The following is a 20,080-nucleotide window of genomic DNA, read 5'->3' as shown; positions in this document are numbered from 1 at the left end:
TTCCGCCGCACAATTATGGCCTTCCGGGTCGCTGCTTCGACGCCAAATCTCCGGCAAGCAGGTCTGGAAGTACCGACGGTGAGATTTTCCAACTACTTTTCTCTACTGAGAGTTTTTTTGGGGGCGGGGTTGAATTCCGAATTTCCGAAAAGTTCCCAAGCGCCGAATTTCGATTTTTTTTTGTTTTATGGCGAATGTTAAAGTTGAAAAATCTAACTTTATTCTTCTGAATTTTTATTCACTTCGCAATTTTGATTTTCGGAATTATCGGGTTTTACGATCATTTGTAAAAGTTTGATTTTTTTACTTCAATATTCGATAGGAAATAATTTGGGATTAGACGCTTTTGGAGCTTAAAATTTTTGGTATTTTCTTATAACCGTCGTCGAATTTTTTTGTCCGAAATGGTCACTCTGTAAGGACCATGGGTCAACTGGATGGCGATATTTTTACGCTGGGCTGACTCCATCTGCCTTCGTTATGGCGAAGGTCTCGAAGCTCGATGATTGGATGAGCTTTTCACCGTCCACTGGACAACGAGTAATTCCTACTCACGGTCCGTTATTATTTAGGGTTGAAGAAGAAGAAGAAAAATAAGGAGAAGAAGAATAAGCAGCTCTGAATATAGCCAACTTCCTTTGACGTTTTACAATATTACGAAACGCTTTGAAAAGATTTTCATATAATATTAGAAGTTCGTGTAAGGGAGGGTGAAGCAAAGTGGGCAGCTATAAAAATTTGGGGGAAAAGTGGGCCTCCTGAAATTTTTTAAATAACAAGGGAAAAATTTAACCGCCTGAATTTTATACTAAATATGAATTATTCGGAAATCATTTATTCGAGTAATTGCACAGCTCGTAAACGCGAAACGTTTCAAATTGTGATTTACTCTCAACTCATCAAAGTGAAATAATTTTCTGAACTTGAATTTCTGATTAAATTTTCTCCAGAAAGCTAGATAATAATTAAACGTAATTCTTCAAATAAAAACTAAACATTTTATTATGATTTTTTAGTAATTATTTTCTTAAGGGATTCACTTTGCCCCACCCTTCCCTATCTGTGGTATAAAATGTCAATTTCCATCATCGATCTACGTAAAATCAGGAATAATTCTTTAACAATGAATAAAATAACCCGTCGTAAACAAATATGGACTAAGAATAACCGTCAAAAACCGTGAGAATAATTTTCCAAAACACCAATTGAACTCGATTTAGAATTTAGAGAATGCTTCGATCACCTTGAACACGTGTCACAAACTCGAGTTGGGTGTTGCCTCTATAATATTCATCACATCCTATCTAGCAAAGAACGAACTAATTGGCGTAACAGGAGGCGGAGGATCAGCGTGTGACAAAGAGAGTGAGAGAGAGGATGCAAATTTACAAATTTACTAATGGTCGTCTCTGTGCCGCTGCAGCATCATCGTTAGAAGAGTTACTCTAGCGTAATAGAATCGTTGAATGCAGAACAGACAATGGGAGGGTAGTCCGGGTCTGCGGCTGTCTTCTCTTCGTTTCTCTCCTCTCTTCTTTCCTTTTCTTGCAAGCTCTGAACGGTGGTTGTTGGCACTGGATAATGTATACCAACCCGCATAATAACTCTGACCCAGTCACACGAAGCGTTATAATTGCAAGGAGATGGCCACATCCCCCCTCAATTTATTATTATTTTTTTTTTTTTAGGGGGTTAGGGTCGAGTTCCAAATTTTAAAACTTTCGAAAGAGCCTAATTCCGCATTGTTCCATGGCAAAGCTTGAATTAAAGGAATAAAACTTTTCGCGAAATCAAACTTTGATTTCTTCACTTTGAGTTGGAATTTAAACTCCACCTCCCAAAATTGTTGACTAAAAATCTTGAACGAATCGTTCAATTTTTTAGTTTACAAAGTAAAGCTTTCATTTCTTCACTTTGAGTTTTCTCCATCGAAAAATTGGAAGCTGGACACTTTTGGAATTTCAATCCCACCCCTAATTCTTACTCCCAAAAATGTTGACGAAAATCTTGAATGAATGATTGAATTTTTCTGATCAAAAGTTGAAAAACAATAAACAATAAAAAAAAAAAAAAAAAAACAGCGAACTCTGTCTTCTGTCTGTCTTCGTCTTGAACTGAGTTTCACTCGAATGTGCAAAAAGTACAAGTCTGCAACTCGGCGAATGGAATCCCGAATCCTGTACCTCGGAAAAGCGAAAGCCGCCTTGGTATTATAGTAGAGAGACTCGACTCTGTGCGGCGGCTCGTTGGACCCGAAGTAATTATTTTCATGGAGCTTTTCACCAGGCTTATATTACCGTCTGTCTACCCGACGTAGAAACCAACCCCTTTTTCCCACAACCCCGTTCCACACCAGTTTTCCGTTCTCGCGTTCCTCCGTAATTATATAACGTATACATATATATATATATATGAACATAGATGTGCATAATAGAGTTCAGTTTTTGTTTCGCATATATTTACAATTATATTTTTCGTGTCAGCGACTTGGTCGAATTTTACGAGCGAAATTTGAAAAAAATATTCAGTTTTGAGGACAAGTTTTTTTTTTTTTTTTTTTTTTTAATAATAATTCACGTCGGAGCAACGAAAAAATTTAATCAAACTATTTTACAAGCGATGTGAGTATATTTTTTGTAAAATAATTTTAGAAATTTCGTTGTAAAATGATTGTTTAATTGTTTTAACTGTGAAAAAAATAATCTCTCGATAATATAATTTATTCCACGTATAAAAAATTAATCGTAAAATTATAATACAAGTGTAAAAACATGTATAGCCAGAATATTTTCGAGATTGGCGTTTGCAGTTTTGTTATAGGTACACGTGAAATATGAATTATACACAAAGCCAGAACGCAGATGTTTTCGATCCGTTTTACAGTTTTTCATTTTACGCAACATCCTCGTTTACGCCGATCATAAAAACGCGATATAACGTTCGAAAGTGTCGGTTTACGACGAACTTTTTCCGCTGGCATTGAATCGCGTTATGATTGCAACGCTGTATGGAAAATTCAGAACAGCCACCCATCAAGCAGTTTTGAAGCGTTAACTTACATCGAGGAATGAACTCGGGAGGGGGGGGGGGGGGGGAATTTTTTACTAAAAATTAGAAGCTAAATGAAAAAATCCAATCAAGCATCCGTCACACCGAACAACGATGTAGACTGACAGCTGCAGGCTGGCTAAAAAAATTCTTCATTGGCTAATTTTCTTAGATATTATTTTCAGCGATGCTTTTAGCCAAGTATAGATGATAAAAACCAAGACCGACTGCGGAACGTTAAAAGGGGGCAATTGCAGCCCCTTAATACACCGATATACTTACATCGCACCGTTATTACACAGTTTCCTCCCCCCTCCACCCCTTCCAGTAGGATACGGACTCTGCTCTACGTAACGCAACATAACGTAACGTAATGTAATACGTTACGTAGCGCGAAACGTAGTCGACCAGTGCAGCTGTGCCATTATAGCACAGGTAGATACGAAACAGCGCGAACGTCGTTATCCAGAAACCATCCCCCACCCCCCATTTCACCCCCTGGAAGCACCCATTACACTAAACTTCGGACGCCCCACGTGGATACCGATTTCAGTTTTACCCAGCGAATCCGAGACCGGTACAAGGTGTTTGAATATTCACTCCGAGTAGAGAGTTTCAATTTTCAAAACTCGGTGAGTTCGTGTTTCAACTGTTTTTTTTTTTCCGTAAATGTCATACCGCAAATTTATATACATTTTAATATTATATATATATATATATATATATATATGTGGGGAATTTTATGCGAAACCATTTTTGATTTTTTTCAAAATATTTTCTGCAATTGTCTCAAGTATGAAACAGTTTACCGAATTATTTCAGTTTTTTTTTCACTCGATCGTTTGATTATTTATAAATATTTCGAGTGATTTTTTCAAAAAATTCTCGGAAACTGTGTTTTTTTTTTATAAATATTTCAAGACCAGACACATGGTGGGTCGATTTTTAACCTTTTTTATTAGCAATTTCAATTTTCTTTATCAATTAAAATATTTTATGGATGGTTTAAAAAATTTGCGAAACTTTTATTTTTCACTTAATATATTTTTAGACCGGTTGCATTACGGAGAGATTTTGTCTGTTTTTTTTTTTTTTTTTTTTTTTTTGTTGCGCAATCAACTTTTTTCATCAACTTCCTAATGAAACTGGTCTGGAAATTTTTTCAAAGTGAAAAATAATTGTTTGGAGAACTTTTGGGAATTTTCAAATTGTTTGAGCAATGTTTTAGTCAATGGAAAAAAATTAAAAGTGCTAAAACAAAAACAACAAAAATCGGCTCATCATCGGCTTGGTCTTGAAATGTTTGGAGGAGAAAATACAGTTTTTATGAATATAAAAAAATTTCCCTTTGAATACCACTTTAAATATGTACAAACGATTAAGCCGTTGAACAACAAAAAATCTGACAAAATTCTGGTTAAAATTCCAGACAGTTGGACAATTTTTTTTATTTTCAAAATCTAAATCGATAAAAGTCAGACGTTGTTGGGGTTGACATGGAATTCCCCGAGTGTACTTATGGTTGCCGTACAATCTTCTACCATAACCGAAGAATCGAAAATCAGTCTCGCAAAAATGTCTTTCCTTTTGTAGTCTATAATTTCCTAAGTAACTTTGTCGAGCAAAAATAACTCTTGACACAAGACTGGGGATAAAAGTCTCAAACCTTGAGTCGACGACGTTGACTTGTAAAGCAAAGAATATTTCCCACGCATTTATGCCAACCCATAAGATCTAGTGAATAAGATCGTAGTTGATGGTAGTTTAAAAATTTTTGTAAACGGTTCCAAATCTTTGTCGGCATTCAGATAATAATTTCGTTCCAAGGTGCGAAACCCTCATAGGATTCATGGTAAACAAAGTGTCTTACGATGATTGGACGAGTGGTTGGAAAAGTGCAGTTTTCGCTTGGGACCAAGTGTCGGGAGTGTATGGATTCACGAGTACCCATAAGGCAGGCACCATAGGTACCAACTTCCCAATGTGAGGTGGCCATAATGGAGAGTTTGTTTGCCGTTGTCTGTCGCCGTTTGAGTTCAGATCGTTTGGCTGTTGCCGCAGTTTAGTCACGAGAGTTGACCGAATGTCCTGGCATCATGGACGTCGGATCAGGCATTACAATAAAGAACCCCGGAGGCCAGCCATTGTGTGGCTGTAGAACGGCGACGATGGTCGTCGGACTCCTTCGGCATTCGCCTTGATTCCTATATATATATATATATATATACATATATATATAAATAAAATAAGGAATAAGAGAAGAGACGGTGGAAGGGAGTACAAGTACAGAATGAAATAGAAAGAATCTAAGAAATTCAACAATGGACGCCGACCCAGCGCCGCCGCTGCACAGGTCGCATTGTTGGCGTTTAACGCGGCTCGTTCGTCTATTTACTACTGAGAAAACTACCCCTCCTACTTACTCTAGCCGCTTATATTTCTACTATTCCTTGATCCTTCCGCCGACCTGTTTAACAACCATTCGTGTACACGTACCTACCATAAGAAGTGCAATAATAACAATAACAACGATAGCAATAATGATAGCTACAGTATGTCTTCGCAGAAGCGATTATTGTCTTCTTTCTTTATCGGAGCCGTTTTAAACCTTTAATTCCATCGCTTTATCCGCCGCGAGGTAGAATTGTTACAACTATTTTAAAAGTTTGTCAACACGTTGATTACACGGTAGCGTTTGTTACTCTTTTACCATTTTTCACATTCTTTACTCTGTAGGAATTCGATTGTTATTTATCGATGATTTGAAAAATTAATCTCACAAAGCTAATTGATTCGTCCTGGATGGATTGTGGGGCTGATAAAATTTAACCATAAAAAACACACTCTCACACGATTATATTGGAATGCAATTAATTGATCTGGAATGTAACGCGTTTTATCATGCGTTTTTATATTATATTCGTACAAGAGTATTAATTAATTTTCCAGACAAGAATCATTATTCAACCAATTTTTTCTCATGTAAACAATAAATGAAAAATGCAATAGTCGTACGAAGAAGGATATTTTATATTTGACTAGAGCTCAGCTTATCGTGAGGCGAATGTGTAAAAATTTGCACGCACGTAAAATTTCTAAAGTGCCTGAAAGTTGAAAGAAAATTTGTTTTTCTCACCAAATGGTTGAATCTTTATAAAGCTAGGATAAAAATTCGTATATTCCAGATACGACATAAAATTCCCTGAGAATTCCGTGATTCCATAATTTCCACGAATACTAGACACCTTAAATTAATTCATAGGAATATTTTCTACGAAAAACTTTTATGCGTCCCTATTTTCCTGCAGTTTTGATTAAAGCTTTCTCTTTATCTCCTGATACGGAAGATATGGCGGCTGCATATCGGTGCCTAATACAGGCCAAAGTCACGCGAGGGTAACCAGGTCTCATGGTTATACATATTATGCATATACGGGGGTGAAACGGTGGCGAAGCTACGAGGAAGCTTTCGCAATGTTTGCCAAAGAGCGTTTAACCCCGCTTAGCTTTTGGCATTCGGAGGTAGGTCGACCCGTTTCGAAATCTGGCTAATGACGAAGCCAACGACCCTGACGAGGATCCCTTCGTCCTGCAGCAATCCGATAGTCTCACATTCAGTTCGACAGCTTTTACTGTCTGCGAATAATTCGCGAGGGTCTCGTTATAAGATGGCTCGTTACGAGGTCGCTCGTATTTGGAGTTCGAGAGCCCTTCTTGTCCACTCAGTCTCGATCGCTGATTATTCTTACTCCAACTTTCAAATCCTCGTTTTCTTAACTCTCGTTCTAACGAGAACCGGATTATCGAGTGCATCACCATCTTGTACTTGACGTTCCGACGTTAAAATTTTCCGGATCTCGGACGACGAGTTGTGAGATTATAGTTTTAACCCAAGAATCCCAGATGGATGTGGAATGCAGGAATTGCATATATATATTAGGGTGGTGCGAAAAAAACGACTATTTTTTTTTTTTTTTTCAGTCTCGTGTGACAAAATGTTAGTTTTTGATGTTTTAAGAGCCCACTCCAAAGGACAGTTCAAAAAAAAATTTTTAAGCGGTCGCTCTACATTTTTTAAAACGTCAGAAGACGCCAAAAAACGATTTTTTTTTTCTCGTTACGGTATAATTTTATAGACAAAAAAAAAAATAAGTTTCCAAAAGTTTCAGTTCAAAATTTGAATTTTGAAAGGTCATTCATAATTTTTTTTCCATTTTTTAGTGCATTTCTTTAGATCTTTTCGAGCGACCTTTTAATATTCATATTAAAGTTTCATAAATTTTTTTTCTCTAATTCAGTAAGAAAGAGTCGCTAACAATACACCGCGACATGAATTAAAAATCAAACAAAATACGGAAAATATAATTTTTTTAATTTAATTTTTCGACGATTTTTGATATTTTTAAAAATTTGGAGCGATCTCTTGAAATTTTTTTTTCAGCTGTTCTTTGGAGTGGGCTCTTAAAACATCAAAAACTAACATTTTGTCACACGAGACTAAAAAAAAAAAAAAAAATAGTCGGTTTTTTTGCGCCACCCTAATATATATATATAGATATATAACTACCACTAAAAATTCTCAGCTAAATACTTCATCGTTTATCGAGGGGTTGATAAAGGGTAGTAAATGTACAAGCAAAGCATCGAGACTGAAGGATCGATTTCAAGGACATCTTTTTTCGCAGCTCTTCTGATTCTTTTCATTGCTGCACCCACTCCTTGTACAACGCGTCTAAAGAATCGTTCACTTCCGGTTCACACCCTCGCTGAAACTCTTGACCGAACCGACGTAAACAAGGACTCTTCGCCGCTTTTTTCCTCCGCCCACTTTGGAAGCGAATAATAAAGAGGGTGGTGGTGGTGGTGGTGGTGAAGCGTCAAGGGGGGGAGGTGAAAAAAACACCGCTAGACCCTTGTGTGTGGATTTGAGGTATAAGCGAAAATTACGTGATGAATCGATGCTGCCGCCTAATTACGCCACGTCACTCCATCAATCATACAATGCCTGCCCATGCTACCACCACTGCTTTTCTGGTAATGGTCCTGATGATGCTGATGCTGATGCTGATGCTCGAATTTCAGCCGAAACTCAGCACCGGAACTACGGTCCGTACTCAGCGGATAAGAGGTGCAGGGGAACGAACGGTCGGAATGACGGGATGCAATTTTTTGTGATAAATTTTTTTCATACCGGATTCGTTAACGATCTACAGATATCTGGATGGTCAGAGGTGGATGAAAGCCTTAGTGGCGCAATTATTATCGACGACATCGTGGCTCGCGCGGGGCTAGAGAGAGCTTCCATTTTCTCCACCCCTCGTCTCTCTCTCCATTTATGATCGTCTTCCCTCTGAAAGCAGGTAGGTACAGACGTAGGCTGTACGGGTAGGTACTTAACCGAGGATAGAAAGAGCTGCCGCTGCAAGAGTCTGATGGAATTACGCCGGGTAATTAAGCTTTTAATAAAACCAAGTGCAGAGAGCCAGAGAAGAGCAAAAAGGTAGCCCGAAGGCACTTATCGAGACTGTGTTCATCAGAGATAGCAAGACAGGTATGTAAGGTGGAAAAGGTGAAATTCATTCGATTCCATTCAGCCACTCGTCGTCGTCGAAGTGACTTGAGGCTGTCGCTGGATAATTCCACCATAACCATATCTGTGGAATAGAAATCATAACTATACCCAGAGCCGGTACCTACTCGACGTCGAATACATTATACACGGAGTTAAATAGGACGTGGAGATGAAGCTGACTTTGTTCAATATTCCGAAAGTGGTCTATAGATAGCGCGCTCCTCTCCGATATCTTTCATCAGCACAGAGCATCTCTCCGTTCGATTTTCCGCGGTATGAGAACGTGGAATGAATACCGTCGGTCCATCATCTCGAATCGCTTTGGTACGCGTAACGGTATCCAAGGCCCAGTTTCGATTATTGGTAATCGATGAGGCGACATCATCGTCAGTTTTAATTGAGTGATCGGATCGGACACGATGCGCATTCTCTTCAAGACCAGGATCCGATTGATACGAGTCCTTTAAACCGTCGAACGAATCACTGGCCAGGATTTCCTGCCTTGTTTAAGCGGTCCAAGAAGACTGGAGTCCTTGCTATGCGGAGTCAGGTCCGTCAGTCCAACTTAAGAACCCCGAGTCCTGACAGTCAACGCGGGAAGTTACATCAGCACAAAAGAGAAAACTAAGGAAGGAAGGAGTAAAATAGCTCTGTACCACACTGAAAGTTATACCGGTCTTATTAGCTTGGTGAAATATTAACTTGTCCGTGTCTACAAATTAACTCTCCCGCGCCCGGCGCGTTTGCATAAAATTAGCCCGTTGAGGCCTATAGCAGAAGCAGAAGCAGAAGCAGAAGCTGCGGACAGCAGCAGCCGCAGTGGTAATCGCAGATACTGCGGTAAAACGACTTGAGACTACCCCAGTTGACTCTAGTTTTGAGAAAACGAGGGTCAAACTGCGGACCAAAGACCCCGTTCCTCACCAAGAGGGTTTTTGAGCCTGAGCCAATTCGCTATCCATGGTAAATGTAGCCACTAATTACTGGGCCACTCTGGAATTGTGGTAATCGTTCACGTCACCACCTGACTGGGAGTTAATTCCGAATTTTGAAAAAGTAAAAAGACGCTCCACTTTTTGCCAAAATAAGGCATCAACTGCCCAAGTTTCAGTCTGATCGCTTGAGCGATATAGGAGTTTTGCATCCCCGCGTTTTCGAGGTGTACAACGGGCCTTTATAAGCACCTTCTGCTATTCCGTCTTGGGTGAGAATCGCAAGTTCAAGATCTTATCTCGTAGTATAACGTTGGCCTGAGAAAAGTCAGGCCACAAGCGCAGAGCACATCGAACAATATCAGGTTCAGTTGTAGTTTATTCGAGCTCTTTATCAAGTTCAGTCCCCAGTTTTCAGGGTGGTTAATAGTGCTCGACCGTCGTCGAGGAGTTCTTGTTCCTGAATCGATCACTCGACTAAAACGCGAAGTGACGCGACTCTACGCGAGTTCGGTTAACCACCAGGATCGAGTGGTCTGTCTGTAAGTTAACGAGTGTCACGTTTAACATAAAGCAAGACATTGAGAGGTCGTATGTTGCCTCGTTGGGATTTGAAACACTCGAGAAGTAAGACTTGACGCGTCAAAGACAGCAGCTGTGCTTTGTTCCTTTAACCGCTTTTCAAGTGGACGATCCCTCGACCCGCCGCATCGCATCTGCGGACTACTGTGCCCGAAACTATAATACGCCTGAAGTAACCTGCGGCGGCGTAATAAAATCTCAAAGACAATCCTGACTACAAGGTTTACACCCGGTACCCACTCACTCAACGTCCAAATCAACCGCCGCTCCATACGCCTCGGCTATCATCGTCCGAGTCCACGTACCCTCAACCCAACCCGACGATGTGCACCGTGCCAAGAATGGGTGCACAAGTAGGTGTACAGCCCTCGACAGAATTTTCACCCGTTCTCACGCTCGACGTGAAAATCGCTCTCATGACTACCACGCTTGAGACTTTTACTCGAGCTCTTGTAATATTTGGAGCAAACGTGATAATGACCCACGACTATCGTAAAACAAGTCTTTGTTTGTTTTAACCAACACAAGCTTAGCCAGTTTACACATCGACATTTCGATAGTGAACGTTCATCTTTCAAGATATGATAGCTACGTGGTTGAAACATCACAACACGTCACACTTGAAGCAGAATAAGAATTTCTATCGATGTACAATGATGGAAACCAGCTCGCAGTGGAATGTGGACATGAAGTTTGTAACTTTTCCACAAACATTTGAGAGATGGATCTCAAAAGACTGCAAGTGACACTAGTGGAGTTGGTAAATTTTTGCCATCAGCTATACAGCTGGCGCGGTATCAGAGGACCCTGGTAGAGAGAGAAAGAGAAAGAGAGAGAGAGTCGGTTAACGGTGAGACGAGAAATGGGACGGGCGAAGTGCATGTAGTAATAACATGCCTCCAGCGATTTGGTCATTGGTCCATTCCAGGGATCCCGACCTAGGTCAACCTCGCCATGGTGATCCTCGTCGGAGAATCAGTCATAGCAAAAGGGGTGAGCGTCTGTGGGTCGAACACGGGTAGTCTATTAGACGTGGTGATCACCCGCTATTGTCCATCTGTAAATAGAATATCAATGGCAGGTTACCAGGGAGAACCGCCCCGAGCGAAGCGAGTCTCCCAAGTTGTGGTTGGATTCGGGATGCCAGAGTCCGGTCTCCAGAGCAATCGGCTGTGTGTTCAGGTGTCGCTAACGAGACGGCGTGGAGCGTTCGATAGAGCAGTCCACACTCAAAGCTAATATAATTATCGCGTTAGCTGAGTTTCGGGGGTGTAAATACTGCAGGTACGACTCGACTGTGGCTGCTCACAATCAGGACCACCATCGGAACAATCAGCTTCGGTGTTTGGAGGCGGAAATCAGGCTGGTCCGAGTGGTTGGAGGCGTGAAGCGACGAAGGAAGAAACTCCGCTTAAATGTATTAGTCGGGGACACTTATATAATATGGGTATCAACCAAGGGTTGATGTAAAAAATTTTATAGCTAGTTCGAGGTTGTCTTTTACGTCCCAGCATACGGAGGCACATTTAGCCATATAGGTGGTGGTGTAAAAACGTGAGAGGGAATCCGATTGCGCGTTCGTTCGTTTCCTCTTTCCACTTGGTGAATGGGAAACTGGAAATGGTCAGGGGGTGCAATTGCAGTGAAATATAGAAAGCTGCTACCTGTGGCGGACGTTACACCGCTGACCCGAATCGCTTCAAGCAGCGAGGTTGTTGTCGTTGTTGTTGCTGCCACTGTTAACCGTTTCGTCCAGGCACCGCTTCCGCTGCACTCAGTCCAGATCCAGGTTCGCAATTTTGCCAGGTAACACTCGACACCGATGAGCTAAGCCGTTTCGCCGCACCCTGTGCTTCACGGTTGTAATAGTCTGGCCACTGCTGGCGCGCTTCCACCTCGTGCATTGCAGCGGGGTTGTTTGGCTCCTCGACAAAACGAGAAACCAAGAGAGAAAGAGAGAAAGAGAGAGGATGGTTGCATGCAGGTCGTCGTGTGAGCGCGTAAAACCCGGCACCCGGGATTCGGTATCACCGACCGAAAACCCGTGGCTAAAGCCGGCTTGCACAGTGGGCTAAAGCCAGTGAACTGGAAGCCCCGATAACCACGTGCCCCACTAAATGTTCGAATTTTAAATGAGCCGGTACGATATTCTCGTAGCCCTGAGAGACCAGCAGCTTGGTATGCGAGAGCTCAGACGCTGATAATAATTTGTCCAATGACGCATTCGTGTCACTCGGTGTAACTTCCAGCAATACATCTAAAACACCGAGAACCGATGGTTGTTCGTGAATCGACTCTGGACGATGCGGTGCAGCTGGTGACCGAAACCGTTGCTGGAAATAATGTTTGTGGTATCAGGATAATGCTCTACTAAAAGTTTATGGACCGATTGATGGATATCAATATCCGAGATTCGAATCCTCTTGAATACCGTCCTGTTGAATAATTTGTCAATGTGACAGAAGAGGGCGAATTACACGTCGGTAGGAAATCCCCTTCGGTGGAAGATATATTTGACTTCGATGAGATCTACGCCCACGTACATTACCCCGGGTCTCCAAGTCTCTATTACGTCGCTAAATACGTTTATATGAAAAGCAATCTGTCGGTTGGATGAGAAACATCGATGCGAGGATGATTGAAGTGATGTGTTCAAGTTTATGATGTCGTGAGGTATGATAAACAAGACACAACATCGTTATCAACACTTCCTTGAAACTGTACAGAGAAGTTTAACGATTGCTTTTCAACCCACGTGAGACTTCTTCAAAGGTAAATTTGCCGACGAAGTGTACGTCAAGACTACTATAAATGCCAAGACCGGGAACGTTGACAAGACGTTCCGAGGTACCGAGGTCGAAGCAAACAAAGCTTCCGTAAATCCAGTCCAGCACAGTGTTTCTTGCTGCCTGAGCCAAATTGAAATAAACTTACCGGGGCTATCCAGAATCCGCTGCAGCCGCAGCTGCAGCTTGCAGCAGCTACAAGGACCAAGAAATAATAATTTGCAGCACCGTGCTTGGATACGAGGAGTTACAAGTTTGCCAGTAAATGTCTCGACCTCATAACTCCCGCGTGCACAATGGACACTGGCTTATTCGCTTCTCCTAACAATCATGGAAGCTCGCAAAAACTTCATCCACGTTTAGATCCTGGATACAAAAGACCAATATGGCGATTGCAAATTCATCACTGATAAGCATGGGGGATGAAACGTAACGATGCAGATGTGGAAGCGGAGGAAGAAGGAAAATAACGCGTTTCACTAAACGTGTTCTTTTGAAGCGAACCAGTTTCTTTCATCTTTCTACTCGCTGATTCGAAAGGTGAATAGAAGCTCAACGATTTCCTTTTTCCGGCCTGAAACTCTGTATATTAACGATGCGGTTTCAATTGAAAATACAGGAATGCGGATCACCCAGTAGATTGAGAGTGAAGTGATATCTATATAAAACGGGTCGCGTGGTGGATAGAAGAGGATGGCCTATACCTAGGAGATTTCTATTGCTCGAAGGATTATTGGCTTTTATCAGAGGTTGGCGCTCGCCAAGAACGAAGAAACCAAGGAACGGAGAACGAAGAGTTCTCTCTCTCTCTCTCTCTCTCTCTCTCATTGTATTTGCGTCCCATTTGGCAGAGGCTTTCAATTGAGCCCGTGCATTTCAGACCTATACTCATTCACTGTATCCCAGCTTATTGTCTCCACTTCGGAGGCTCTCCCTGACCTGGTTTCCCGCACCCACCCCTCACCCCCAAAGATTCCGGCATCGGAACCAAGCCGAAACCCATAGACGACCTACCGACCGAACCTCGAGACCCGTCTCTCAATACGGAAGTCCAGAACGAGACTTGGGATATTCCCAGTATCGTATCATTCCCCGTTACTCTCGCTTCTATAACAAAACTTTCAATGATCGTACCTACCCGTCGTACTATCTTCCACGATTAGGGTTTCCCACGGCCATTGTTTCTAGCTCAACTTCTTCGCAGGACTAATACTCATCCCGAACAGTCTTTTCACACGTCCCGTCCCCCCTCGTCCTTCTAAGCTTCGATAATTAATCATCACGCGAAAGGACTTAAATGTTTGTAATATTGCGTGCATACAATCAGACGTGAATTATTTCTTCCTACTTTTTTCCATCGAGTAAACGTGATGGAAAAACAAATTATAACTTAATTTTAAACATCGTGGGAAGACGTGAAGATATATAAAAAAAATTGTTAAACCTGCGAAAAAAATTTACAACGTAGGTATAGGTATATACGTTGGAGCAAATTATCTCTAAAAAAACGAAAAGCCAGAGACACATCCTCTTAACCGGAATTTATGTTCCTCGCATTTTAGGGGAGTGTGGCATTGTTATTTCCATTTTTATTCATTTGTATGATTTCATTTCATTTCTTTTTTTTTTTTTTTCTTTTTTTACTTTTCTGTCATTTTTCCCGTCCGGCGTCCCCCTGAACACAGTACATGCGATATATATTATTTATAATTCACCGACTTTCCTTCCACTCTCGAGATATTTCAATTTGGTCATCCCAGGCGTTTTCGCATCTCATATATGGCTTACGTGCCTTCAATAGCGTATATGTGACTAACATGCTTGTATAGGGAACGAATACGAACGTTGGACAAGGGTAGAAAAATTTGAGTATTCACGTAGAAAAAAGATAACAACTCGGTTATACATTGTATGTACACAGTTTCGATATCCGCAAAAAACTCTCTCGCGTGTATGTGTACACAGACATCAGAATAATGCCTGCACAGGCCATATTATGCGAAGCATGTGCGGCCATACGTGCCATACGAAGGGGGAGCTTCTCCCACCCCCCCACCCCCCCACACCCCACACCCTTCAGACAATTTTCTCTCCTGTCACATATGCCCCCTGCTCACGCTCCTCGTAACCCTCGGATAGGTAATATGTGTCCTGTAGGAAGGACGAAAGGACGGAAGGAAGGAAGGAAGGAAGGAAGAAAAGATGGAAGGAAAAAAGTACCGTCACCCGGACCGACCGGGATATGCGAGCCAGGCTATTTCGACGAGATCCCTGTAGGTCCCTCGTCAAAAACAATAAAAAGAGGGGTGAAAAAAATCAGGGTAAGAAAAAGAGGCGTTTGAAAAAATTTTCTACAAAATCATTCCGCGCAGCAACTCGGGGGCAATTCTTCGAAAGATGTATCGTATATATACATGTGAAAAGGGGTTTTAAAACCGGAGGAGAATTTCGAGGAAAAAGTGTGGACGCGAGAGATAGATGCTGAGGCTAATCTGTCAACCCCTCATTGATTCTGGTTGATTGGACCTGGGGGGAAAAAGTCGCAAGGATATGGGCTTTCGGAGGATGGTTGGTTGGTTGGTTGGTTGGTTGGTTGAAAAGCGAGGAGTGTTCGGGAGGCTCAGGAATCAATTACCGCCTCATGGGGGTGGGGGTGGGAAGAAGAGAAGGGAGGATATCTCTTCTAGCTCGTAAAGAGAATCCCAAGCCGCCACCAACCCCCGGACGAAAAGCCGGCGGGCGCAGATTTGGCGATAAACATATATCGCGGCTGACCAGAGGATCGGAATTAGTTGAGTGGATGCCGTGGGCCAGGAAATTGACCTCGGAAGTCAAAACGACGAGGCGTTTCGGATATGCCCGATCGTTCGAAAAGCCCCGAACGTATAAGAACGAAGGGCTTATATATATACGCAGCCTCTCCTACCTTTTCAGGCAAATGGATAAAGTCCAAAGGATCGCGTAGCGCCGGGTTATATTGGCCAAGTTTGGCCTCTGAGGATGTTCTACCTACCTATCCTCGTATCCTGGGAATTCACGAGCCTCTGAGCGGCGGCGCCTGTTGAACACGTAAACCATACTCCGCCGTTTTATACTTCAGCTGATGGGCGCGCAAGTATAGCCTGGTCTAAGTGCTTTTGAACGGCTCCTTTCGAACCGCGAAAATTAATATCGTTTTATCGTCAAGGAAAGATAACGTTCAGAGGGAAGTGAACGATGAATATTCGAAATCACCGTTAAGTAGTGGCTGGTTTAGAAATTTTTTAACGAAAGTCATCCTAACGTTTTTCTTTTTTTTTTTTTTTTTAGCCACTAAAAAATTTTTCAATTCTTATCAGAGATCTACTGATCAAGTCACTACTATCACTAAACTACGTTTTTATGTTAGAATTAGTTATCTGAAGAAGAATAATCTCCATGTGTTGAGATCACAAGCTAATTTTCATCACAATTGCTCAGATATTGTATCAAATCGCTTGAATTCGTTCAAAGTTATATAGAAACAGTTTGAAACAACTTTCAAATAGTTTTAAACTTGTCGAGATCAGTTTAAAAAGGTTTGTAATTATTTTCACCATTGTGAAATCGTTTGAAACACGTTAAAATTAGTTTGAAATAATTTTCTAACCGTTTGAAACTCCATGAACCTAATCCAAAACCGTTTTGTAATAATTTGTGTAAACCTTATAAAACTGTTCGAAACAACTTGACTACGAATAAATTCCTCGTCTCCTCGAAATCAGTCTAAAACCGTTCTAAATAACCACGAAACCGTAATTTGAAAATTTTAAAATCACTCCTGACCGGTTCGTAACCGTTTGTAACTTGTCTCGGGTATTTCCAAGGAGTTTCGAATGGCTAGCCAACAATTAAATCGCAGAATTGAAACGCATTTGAAAATCTCCAAAGTGCAGAAAGGAGGCAACGTGATACTGCAGCGATGGTTGTGGATTAAGGGTGCGAGCGCCGAGGAGTTTTCCGGATCGGCGTCACGGGCAATGACCAAAAAATTGGGCATCGCGTCGCATCGTCGTGCAGATCGTACGTACCTATATAATAAATGGTATAGCTTCAAAGTCCATTTATTCGGCATTTTATCATCGTAGACCGTCGCGTTGTGCGGCAGAAAGGGAGGGACGGACGGGTCCTCGGGGATGACGGTGCTCGTGTCCCGAGAGGCATGCACGTACATATACATACATACATACATAGATATATATATATATATATATATATATATATATATATGTATAAACCCGGGTATATATACTGGGGTAGAAATCATTCGGGCAAGAAATTAAATATTACCCGCACCATACAGAGCGGGGGATGAATGAAGTCGAGGGTGAGAAGGAGCGTCGCGACGCCGGGCGTCGGTGGTGCGCTGTGCGGCCTTCGCGACGCGACGTACGTCGGGAATCCGGATTTCGGGCTGCTCCTGCAGCCGCCGCGCCGTTTCGAGGGGCGAAACCTGATGGTCCCGTCACTTGGTCCCATGGGAATCCGTGACAAATAACGTCCCGATGGACAAAAGGCCTAACAACCTAAACCGAACCCAGACTCAATCCCCAACCCTCAAATCTAGAAAACTTTCTCCCGTATTCGGGATTAGGATTTCTACGATTTTCGTCATGCGCAGTTTGTTCTATGTTTAATAAAAAGAAAGAGCTTACACTTCGAGATTCAATACTCGTTTTCCATATTCACGTATGAGGTAAGTGTGCCAATCCTTTTTGACCCTTTTATTTTACAAAATTATAAATTTATGTCTCAAATTGTGAATTTCTCAATTACTGAAATCAATTTCTAGAAGGTTAAACAACGGAAATTTATTTTTTGGTGACTTCGGAACTAACGATCAAAAAGATACAATCAAAAAAGGTCAACAACTGGTACACTTACCTCAGAAAAGCTTTTGACAAGGCTATTATATATATAATCAAAAAAATTCATTGGCTCATTATGATTAAAAAAATTACAGGAGCTGTTAGTCCGGCTGTGGACCCCGAAAAAAAGGAGACGTCGTCGCGAAAACGCTGCACAGCTGCCATTTTGAAATAAATCGCTTCAAAAAAATTATTGTAAGCAGTCACTGATATGAATAATAAAATCACGTTTCTGTTATCTCGATTAATTTTTTAGTATTTCTGAAAAAAAAATCCCCAAAAATCCAATTTTTTTCGGCCTCTAAAGTGGCCTAAGGCCTTAACAGTCGTCAAACTATTTTCGACCCATTCGAGCGTCTCGAAGTTGTCTATGGGCAGGTGAATTTCAAAGTAACTTTTCCGAAGCTAGATTCATGAAGACCCTTGTCTGGGCTATTCGTCGCGAAGCGAAAGGAGCCGTTGGGACGTCTGCAGCGCTCAGGAACGCCGGCGGATATTAGACTTGGCAAGGGAGGCACTAAACCTACTTTAAGGGAAACACGTAGGTGATGGTGCTGGTGTGTAATGGTAATACGTGTAAGACACGTGGGACTGGTGCACAAGCAAGGGCAGAGACTGGGTACGTACGTATGGATTTCCGCGGCACCGTCTGCCCCTCAACGTCGAGATTCTCCGCGGAGACGTTGTCGTATTCCGGGTAGGTAGATACACCAGGGAACTCAAACTTTGAAGCGAGAACTAGAAACTACAAATCCAGTCAGAACTTACCGGAACAACAACTGCAGCCTGGCGAGTGCGAATGATTAGACTAATGCCAACCTCCATCTTGCCTTTGGATTAGATCCTCGCGAAGCGTCCAACGCCTCGTTCCTATAAAAAAAAAAAAAAACAATCGCATGTCAACAAAATACTCAACTCTCTTCAGGTATTGCTTAGATTTTAAATATTGGTATCAATTGATGGTCCCCAAATTTTCACCCTCCATATGCAATGTGATTTTGGCTGCAGAAAGTATTCAATTTTTCAGTAAACGAGTCTACTCCTGATCATACCGATCCATTTTTTATTTGTTTTTCACCTCTTTTTGAGGAAGTATCAAAGAGCCTGTCGAATGACGACGATCGGGAAAATCGGTCAAATTCGGTTTCGGGGTATAAAATTACCGTCAGTGGTTACGTGGCGACCCTAAATCGAGGCAGTTCTGCGACGCGGTACTAACGGAGGGTGATTAATATCCAACGAGACCCCGGTAATCCTCGAAATTTTAATATCCCAATCCCCAACAGCAGTCGGCCGAGCTTATAACACGCGACAAATGTATCCGCGATGCTATATCAAACAAGTAACTATAATACCGTTGCAGAGGGAATGAAACCGGCACGCGACGTCGCATTGGAAGGTACAGAGCGTGATCGGCAATGTGCGAATACCATCGAAATTGGGCACAAAGACATCGACCCCCACCCCTTACGACCGACGACCAGAGAAAAGGTTGACACGTGCTGCGAAACAGCGATTAAACGCTTCGCCCGCACATTACTCACGAAAATTGCGGTATATTAGGCATCGGGATCAATTTCTCATTCACCCAACGTTCTAGATCTGTATATTAGGGACACGTTACAAACCTTAGAGACCGCATGATCAATGGAGAAGATATAAGGAAAACGGAAAGGCAGAATCCTAATGGCAATTGGCTCCAGTAGTAAGTAAATTACCCATGAACACAAGTCCCAAAAGTCACTAGTTTTCGAGATATTAGCCTCGGCAGAAGGGTTTATGGATTTTTTTTTCTTTATATCTGTGGGTTACGCGATTTTTACGAAATGCAAAGCTTCGACGGGGGCTTGAAATCAAATATGTCACTTGAAAATCGGACAATTCGATTATTGCAAGAATCGTAGAGTCTCGTTCTTCACGTGAAATCTGACGTTGCACCTCCTTCCAGTAAACCAGCGAGCTGCTCATGGATGGAATCATGCAATTTTGAAGTGATTTGTTTGAAGTTCAAATTCCCTCAAGGCTTTATAATTGATGAAAATCTCGAAATCCATAGACATCAAAAAAAGTGAACACCCTTCTTCCGCAGTCTATATCTCGGAAAATACTGATTTTGGGACTTGCGTTTACGAAAAATTTTGATCGGCAGAATATGTACTACACCGTACTGTAAATCCAACCAATTCCCATAAGGATTCTGCGGGATCTTTCGTAGCCAAATGACAAGCCACACTTTCCACATGCAACGCTATACAGAGACGTTATGTATACATA

Source organism: Diprion similis, chromosome 7, assembly GCF_021155765.1.
Source record: "Diprion similis isolate iyDipSimi1 chromosome 7, iyDipSimi1.1, whole genome shotgun sequence".
NCBI classification, from domain to species: Eukaryota; Metazoa; Arthropoda; class Insecta; order Hymenoptera; family Diprionidae; genus Diprion; species Diprion similis.
Note: the sequence above shows the minus strand (reverse complement) of the source record.